Raw genomic sequence first — 10000 nt, forward strand, 5'->3', positions numbered from 1 at the left:
GAATCCTTAACATTACTGTCTATGTCTTCAATCATAATAACAAACAATATTGCAGCTAGCACCGTACCTTGTGGCACACCGGATATTACCTTGGTTTCATCCGATTTCTCATCGTTTGCAATAACTATCTGTTTTCTGTTGTGTAAAAATTCTTTTAACCATCTTCCTACTTTATCTTCGATATTGTGTTTTCTAATTTTCTTTGCTAATATATTATGGTCTACTTTGTCAAAAGCTTTTGCAAAGTCTAGATAAACCACATCTGTTTCATTTCCGCTTTTCATATTTTTGAATATGTTCTCACGGTGGACTAACAGTTGGGTTTGTGTACTTTTTCCGGGTACGAAACCGTGTTGTCCTATATTAAACAAATTATTTTTTATTAAATGTTTCATAATATTTTTCTTCATTACCCTTTCATACACTTTCATAATATGTGATGTTAGACTCACTAGGCCTAAATTAATTTACTTGCCTCTAGTCTTGATCCACTTTTGAAAGTAGGGGTGATATATGCTAATTTGTGCTCATCATAAATCTTGCCTGTATCTACACTTTGTCTTAATAATATTGCAAGTGGTTTTGCGATAGAATGAACTACTTTCTTTAACAAAATAGCAGGGACTCCATCCGGCCCTGCAGCAGCTCCATTTTTAATTTCATTAGTTGCCTGCACAATATCAGCTTCATTAATTTCTATGTCAGCTAAATATTCACTATTTTCGTCCCTTACTTCTATATCATTATCTTCATTATCTATTCTAGGGGTGAATTCTCTCTTATATCGTCCTGCCAGTATGTTGCAAATTTCCTTTTTTTCATTCGTTAATCTCCCTTCAATTCTCAGAGGGCCATATTTCTATTCTTCTTTTATTCATCTTCTTCGCATATGAGTATATAGTTTGGGTTTTGCTTGATATTTAATAGGGTTTTTTCTTCCAAGTCCCGTTTTTCATTTTCTTTTGATTGTATAATCTTTTGTTCTGCATTTTCTATCTTACTTTTTAGTTCTATAACTTTCCATGCATTTTTTTCTTTTGCAAGACCTTTTTTCCACTTTCTGATTTTCTGGAACAAGATCCTTCTGTCTCTTGGTATGCATGAATGATGTTTACTTTTCTTCTTCGGTATATATATATCCACTATTTTCTCCAATATTTTATATAATATCTCCGTATTTACCCTTATGTCATCACTTACGAATGTTATCCCAATCTTTGTTTAATTCTTCATTAATTTCTGGACCATTTTATATTTTTACTGTAGAAGTTGTATTTTCCATATCCTTCCCACTTTTCATTTCTTGCTTATCTCTATTTTCACTTGCTTTGGAATGAACTGTAATTCTATGACATTATGATCTGAAATACTCGCATTATAAACTATTATTTCTTTAACATAATTCATCTCGTTCACAAATACTAGGTCTAAAGTATTTTCCTTTCTTGTTGGCAGGTGATTTATTTGTTGAATGTTGTATTCTAGTAGCATATCTAATAGCTTTTCAAATTGCCTCTTATCTTCTGCACTACTATTACTCTCTTTTTTATATGTATAAGTACAACCACAGTCTCCTATTCGTTCTTTCCATTCTACGAAAGGAAAGTTGAAGTCACCAGATAGGAGAATAGTTCCAGTCCTTGTGATTTCTACATATATCATCAATTTTTCAATTATTAAGTCAAACTCTTTAGTATTAGGAGGTCTATATATACTATGTTCATCAATTTTTCAGATTCAAATTCTACCGCTATTAGTTCACATTCTGAGTTACTATATTTCTCATATATTTTCTTGTTTTTTGTCTTTCCCATATATTGCGGTTCCCCCTTGATTCCTATTTTTTCTATCTGATCTATAAGTTTGGAACCCTTTTATTTGATCATCATTCCCAGTCTCTTGGGAATACCAGGTTTCACTTATATTCATTATATCTATTTTCTTTTCATTTTGGGTTAGTTCTTCTAAGTACTCTATTTTTCTTTTTGAGTTACTCGTAACTAAACCCTGCGCATTCATCACTATGATGGTTTGCGTGTTTCTCCCTCATTTAATATTGGTAGTAATAAGGATTTTCCCATGTCTCTTTCCTGTTCTGGTATGTTGTTCTTTTTTTCATTTCCAGAAATTCTGACATTAAAAAATCCAACTTTTCCATAATATTTGATCTTTCCTTCATCATAATTATTCATTTTTGTGTCTGAATCTGCAATTTTCTCCGTTTCTGCAATATCCTCTTGCATAATAAATACAGTTATTATCTCTTGAGTAGAATTTCGGAGCTGATGCTTTGAAATTTTTTTGCTGACACCTCTGCATATCTCATTGGTGGTTTGGCTTTTCTCTTTTACCTGATATTCTTGATTTCTCTCTTTATTTGTTTCTTTCTTATTTTGGATTTTATTATTACTTGGTTGGTTATTTATTTGATTATGATTCATGGCTACAGGGTGCATATATTTGCATTTTTTGTCGAACTTACATCCTTTTCCTTCTTTTAGGTTTTTACATATTTTGGATGCAGATCTCTGCAATCATCCCCATAGCCATCTAAGTATGCACATTTACCATATATTTCATAGTTTTGACATACCTTAGGATGGGTTTGTAGTAACATCTTTCTCCAAATCTGCAATTCCCTCTTTTCAAAAGGTTGCAGATTTTGTCTTTCTTGAGAGAGAGAGAGAGGGGGGGGGGGGGGGGGGGGGGGGGGGAGGGCGGTTAATGAATGATATTGGTCCTTTTATTACATACATACATACATATATGTGCATGTATATGTATATGTATACACACAAATATATATATATTTATAATATATATAATATATATATATATATATAGATCTATATATATATATAATATAATTATATATATATGTGGGCAGTGATTGAGAGACAGACTGACTTGATTTGAAGGAATAATCTAACTCTTTGGCTTCCTGTGAGTGGATTGATGAAATGGAAAAACGGTGTTAAACCGAGCATCCCATTTCTAATCCAATTTTAATATCTCGAAATTACCGCTTTGTACACAGCTTCATATCATTCGAAGGAGACGCTTTCCTTCACTTAGAGAAACATATCCTAGCAGAATCTTTATTTTTATGAATGTTTTCACCCCCCAATATATGAATTTCCATTATGAATAAAAACTCATTTTCCCCCTTCCCGTCCGTGAACGTCACTAAGGTCCTCTGCACAGTCATTACTATTCTGGGTGATATCTTCCAAGGATATTTGAAGTATATTGAAAACGGGACTAAATTTAATATGATTTCACGCGGCCATTCTTCCATTGATGATATGTAGCAATTCCGTCAGCTTGCATTTACTCCTGCTCGCGAACACATGCATACACACATCCACACACACAAAATACTGTTCACAACATCGTGTGTGTGTGTGTGTGTGTGGTCATACCACCATGTGTATATACTGTTACTTGTGATCTTATGGAATTCTTACCCATAATGACCGACGCAAAGAAGGCAAAAATAATAATAATGAACCTTTAGAGGAAAGCTTCCTTAAGTGAATTTTACACATGCTTAATCTTGATGCCTAATAAGCAGTAAATGCATTATAGTATAAGGCTACTCCAGTGACTTTTAACTATAAAGCTAAAATTAACAAGAGCCAATCAACTTAAAAGTTACAAGAGCCAGTCAACCTTCAAAATGGCCATGATACGAGGGAAGTGTAGCAATGTGGAAAGTCTTTGGGAAGCAAATGTCGTCGGATTTAATATATATATATATATATAATATATATATATATATATAATTATGTATATATACGTATATATTATTCATATCGTTTAATAAATAACCATATAATAAAAAAAAATAGCCATCTCGAAGGTAGTGCATGATTTGATATTCCATGAAAAGCGGGTCCATAAGATTCCTTTGACTTCGGCAAATATTTTCGTTTCCTAAATTTCTGGCTAAAAGATACGCACGTACACAAAGAAGCAGACTTACACAAGTAAACAACTTCCCTCCAACTTGGTTGCCAAAGAGAAAGAAAGAAAAAACAACTAATAGTTCGGTCGTTAGAGAGAGAACAAAACCACGCAGGGTCATCATCCAACGACCTAACCCGAGAGGTAAACGAGCTCCCGTCATGAAACCGATTTGATTCTTTTAATGGCTCGTTACCACCCTTTTAAATGCTCCACCCGTGGGAGCCATTGACCAAATGGTGCTTGTTAGTCAATCTCGTCTCTCTTGATTCATTGCACTTCCCTGCAGCAAAAATGCACTTGAATCCGAGTACAACATTTCCTATACTCTATATATATATATATATATATATATATCAATATATATATATATATATATATATATATATATATATATATAAAATAATATATATATATATATATATATATATATATGTATATTATATATATATATATATATATATATCTATATATATATAGGTATTATATATATATATATACATACATATTGGGGGGATGGGGGGGGGTGCGGGCAGCGCTGTGTATGTGTGAGCACGCCCTCATGTGTGTGTGTGTTTACACATTTTGACATATTACAACAATTCAATGTACAACAAAAAACAAAAGGCATAACCTAAATCCTAACAAAGCACGGTATTTGAAAATCATTACTTTTGTCAGTTTCTCTATCGTACAAAGTAGTAATCGATATATAAGTTACTGAAACACCGATTCATAAAAGTGTTTGCATTATTTCATTTCACTCAAGGGAATCCAGACTACCAATAACCCATATCGTAATTGATATGGCGAATTAGGGTAGAGGCGACAAATTTCTCTTGGGCAGGCCAGACATGGCTCCCTAGGATAAGCAAGGATAGGCTATAATGTCTCTTTTACGGTACGCTTTCAGTATTTCTGGCCCGAAAAAGTCACTTCCCAAAAATAATATGAAAAGCAACTATATTGGCATTAGAGATAATTAAATTTACTGAGGAGTAATTTTCTTGGAAGCTGCCGTTGATGCAGAGAAGCGTCGAACTTAACCTAACGTTCTCGTAACCTAATCTAGCCTATGGGAATGTTATGAGATTCACCGACTTTTGATGCTTTCATTAAAATGTTTGGCTTCAATAATGACAAAATTGTACATAGAAAATTATTCAGCTTTGCTCCGATTCACTGGACGTCTGGATACTTTCCAACTTTCTGATAAGCCTTAACTCGTCTAACTACAATCAAATACCTCCAACAGTAACGTTTTTGGTTACAAGCTTTGTTGTAGAATATGGGCTAACCTAACAGACAGAATATTTCTTGATTTTAGATTTCCTTTAACTAACCGAACAAAAACAGATTATTCATTTAAAAGCAAGTTTACCCTAAATGATTACCTTACTGATCTCATAATGTCACTGCTAATTTTTTTATAGCAGAAGAGGACTGATATAGTGCAACGGAATGTTAAAAAAACTTTCGTTAAGGACACATGGGTTATTTCCTTGCAATGGACAACTGCCATCATGCACTAGCCTTGGGTCTTTTATAAATATTTTGCCTAAAATGACTCGATAAGCTGTAAGGTAAATCTTAATAATAACTCCGCGTCAGGTATTTCTTCGGAAATTACAGTTTCCTATAGTATTCGGGTTGCTTATTAAGAATTTAACGTTAATTTGGCATTTCTTCAGAAGCAATCCGCGGTGTTATTTTACCCACTGAACAAGAATTTAAAGTAATATTTATTCGGACGACTGTAGTTAACCCCCAAGGGCCAATACTAAACATGGTGACTCGACCGCCGACTGAAATCGGCGGAAGAACACCAAAACCAATATGGTGGCGATACCAAAACAACAACAAACAAAGTAGGGAGCGACTACATATCCGCGACGATCGATTTGTGTGCTGTCAGTAAGGCCGTGGCGAAACGGCGCTTCGCGCCTTATCCGCATATTTAAAGATTCTTGGCAAGCACGGCATGTACTGGCAAGAGGTAATGTTGTGCTCCGTGCGCTAGCCACAGGGGTTACAGTAAGGCTACTTACCGTGGCGGATCACACCTAAAGGCGTTCCTGTTGTAGTCGATCCGACAAATAGCTCCACAACACTCGCAGTTTTTTTTTGTTTTAGAATTAAATTATGTCTTTGAGCATATTCAATCACAACTTCTTTATCACCACTAGACAAATAATGATAAAATTCACCGTAACCCACATTGCACTGCAAACAATCGGTAGCAAATCGAAGGTCTCTGTCAAAATTAATGCCAGAAGGGCCAGCCACTGCCTCTGCCATAGCTACAGGAAGACAAAATGCCGGTTTTTGCTTCATTATTCGAGTATTCAGTCAAACAAGGATACCAGTGGAGACTGGACAGGTAACTTCATTACTCCGCTGAAATGCTAGTGAAACTTAGTTTTCGACTAAAGTCATTCGTAATTGGTTATGAAACCCATGACGTCATAACGATGTCACACCTCTCAGCCAATAATGAGTAACACGAACTGCTTTTGTTTGCGTAAGAAAGTAAGTTAGATGGCTCATTAAAAGTAAACATTACCATAAAGGAAACACCGCTCACGACTTAAGAAAAATTCGAGGTAAAAACTTATCAAGCTCATTTAATTCCACCCCGTTCAATCTCTCATATAATGACTATACTTTTTATATTGCTTTTCACATGCTCTTTCCAAGTCAGTGATTATTTATTTTAGTATCCAGTGCGGAGTGCTTCTGAAGTATTACCTTTAGTACTGGCCCCTGGGGGTTAATTACAGACGTCCGAATAAATATTACTTAAAATTCTTGTTCAGTAGGTAAAACTGCATAGAAAAACCGCAACTGCCATAGTCTGGGCCGCCGCGGATAGGTACCCTAGATCTACCAGTCATTTGCACAAGCATCAAGAATGGCTTCTCTAAAGTAACCTAACTTAAGGGTCACCGAAGTGAAAACAAATTCTAGTTCTTGTACTGCATTATTAACGCAAGTAATGTGAACTTCCTTGACAATGCAGATGTCAAGTTTGGGCCATCTTAAAAATCAATGTTATGTGCTACAGAAATTAAACAAATCTGGAAATTCGTTTGAGAAACTACATCGAACTTAATCTTTAAACTAGCACAGAAATGCAACGCTAGCCATAGCTCCAAAATCCAGGTAATACATACAATAGACGCAAAACAATCAATAACTTATCTTTTATTTTTAAAGCGATTTATCTCCCGTGGCATGTTAAGTAGCTATGGAGTACTAATGCCCATACAAACAGTAAAAATAATCCACGACAAACAAAAAATATATGGAAATAACAATGGGAAACTACATAAAAGAATTTACAAAAATAAAATCCATTGTGCTCACACACCCAAATACCGAGATCCAGTTCCTTGCTTATAACCAAATTGGTCTTCAACAATCTTCCATACTGCTTCAGGAAACATTCTTATTCCAAATGATAATTTGGAAGATATATGAAGCCCCACACTTCACCAAACAATATAACGATTCCAAGACTCTCAAAACAGAATGGTATTTTAATTCCAGGACGGGAAACAGAAAACTTCGATAGAAAAACAAGGAAGAAACAAACGTAGTCTCTGTGTGAGTGAACGCTGAGCACTGTTTACTATGGTTCTGTCGAGTGTCGACAATTACTGCCGGTCGCGGTGAGAGCACGACACGGCGCAGTTTTCTGCAAATATATTTAAAATCGTCTCCTAAAAATTCGTTATAAACATGATGCGGATACGAATGAATTACTATTATAAATATTATGCACTTTGGGAGCTATTTTTCTTAGGAAATAGCTAAAATATATCGATTTTAAAGAAGAAAACCAGTGCTTCCTCTTACTAATATTATCATTAAAACTTCCTGTCAGGTATTCATTTAGAATCATAATGATAACCCAAGACAACTTTGTGATTTTCATATTCCTGAAAAAAATTACGTTAAATAAAAAAAAAATAGCACAGGAGAGAGAGAGAGAGAGAGAGAGAGAGAGAGAGAGAGAGAGAGAGAGAGAGAGAGAGAGAGGTGACTGACTGACCACATAAATTACCTTGTTCGAATTTGTGTCACTGGATACAAATTATATGGTAAACAAAGTAGACAATAGCATATTTCTCGTTGATTGAGCACACCATCAAGACATTTATCTAGCTATGGGTTAGAGGGGTCACATTATTTATTTACTCTTTACTGTGCAGGCTTTTGGGTCTCGGTTCGTCTCTCTGACGCTTACACTAACCAGGTAGGCTTTGCCGCTAATTTCACTAATTGATATTTTAAGCCTACTCTATTTTCCAGATACAGGATCATAATGATTGTACAAACACATTACAAAGCCTAAAGTTTTCGGTGAGGAGAGAGAGAGAGAGAGGAGAGACCCAGCGAGGAGAGAGACGAGAGATTGAGAGAGAGAGAGAGAGAGAGAGAGAGAAATGTATCTGGAAATAGGCATTGTAGGTTTATCAGCTTTGATTGTCAAATGTTCAAGAAATTATGTATTCAAATTTATCAACTATTTTACGAATTTGTTACGATTTGAAATAACAAAATAATATACGTATATATATATATATATATATATATATATATATATATATACTATAATATATATATATATATATATATATATATATAATATTATTTTGACGGCAATGGGTCTGGCGAATGCACTTGCCTAACACGCATCAAAATGAAATTTAGGTAAATGAAAGAAAGAGGAGAAATCCATTTCAGGTTCTAGAACAAGTCATACGACAGAAAAACACAAGCATGTCCTAAATAGCATTTTTTTTTTTTTACTTTTGCAATGGACGGAGAAACAGATTAATAGTATTCTCTTATCAATATACAGAAATCTTTCTATACAAGTTCAAACATAAAAAACCCAAAATAACATTGTATATAACATGTACTTCGGTATAGCGCATACAAATGAAGTCGGTTACTGCGAAAAAGCGTGACAGATTTCTCATGTGAAGTTTTGCGTTAGCTCATTTCAACTAATCAACTGTAAATTTTAAAGTGCAGCAGTTTCAGATCACCTGACACACAGCTGAACAGTTTGGGGGGGACATTATTCGGAGCACTAGTCGAACTACTGAAATACAGAGTTTAAACGTGAGGTTTTAAATGATTTATCAAAGATCAAAAGATTTCTGGTTATTTTGATAGACCTACTACATGACAGACGCTGAAAAGATGATTTGTAGCACAGATGAACAGTTTCAAAATATGATCTCTGAATCGAGTGATATTTCATTTGATGGTTTAGGATCAGTGGTTCCCAAACTATCTTACCTGACGCCCCCTTTTCACTTCCAGTAGACCCGCACACTCCCTCTCTTTTGTTCATGTGAAATTATTCTTGCATTTATTACTTAACATTGTTCAGGAAAACAGATTTCTGTTTGTATTAAACCTTAATAATGAAAGCCACTCAAACAAATAATAGTACATTCCAGAGACATTTTTCCAATAGAAAACGGGTTGGAGTGACTGCTATAATTATACTTTTCATGTATGTAATGACAGATATTTGTTCTTTGAATGATTTTATTATTCTAATTAAACAAATATTTTTGAGCAGATGACTTCACGCCCCTGTTGTATCCTCCTCACACTCCCTAGTTTAGGAACCACTGGTTTAGGTCAATTCGGGTGAACTAGTGAATGACACATTTTGCTACAAACCGTGAGAGGTGTACGTTGTAGAAAGCTTATTACCTTCAAAAAAGAAATGGACATTGTCGTTTTCAGCCTGGTTTGTTGGTGTATTAATTAACAGAATTTCACCAAGAGTTATGTTCAGATTTTTCCAGAAGTTTTTACCAAGGGTGTGGCTCGAGACTGTCACCAAGTGATTCGATTTGGGGAGAAATTTAAATCTAATTTGAACTATATCAGTGCTACAAAGACGCTCCGCCGGAATCAGGGAACATTTCATTGTGCAGTTCTGTAACTATTTCTCTCCCTCAACTGCAAACCTTTGGAATCTTATACTTGTTATTTCAGACCCGCA

This window comes from Macrobrachium nipponense, chromosome 8 (genome assembly GCF_015104395.2).
Source record: "Macrobrachium nipponense isolate FS-2020 chromosome 8, ASM1510439v2, whole genome shotgun sequence".
Lineage (NCBI taxonomy): Eukaryota > Metazoa > Arthropoda > Malacostraca > Decapoda > Palaemonidae > Macrobrachium > Macrobrachium nipponense.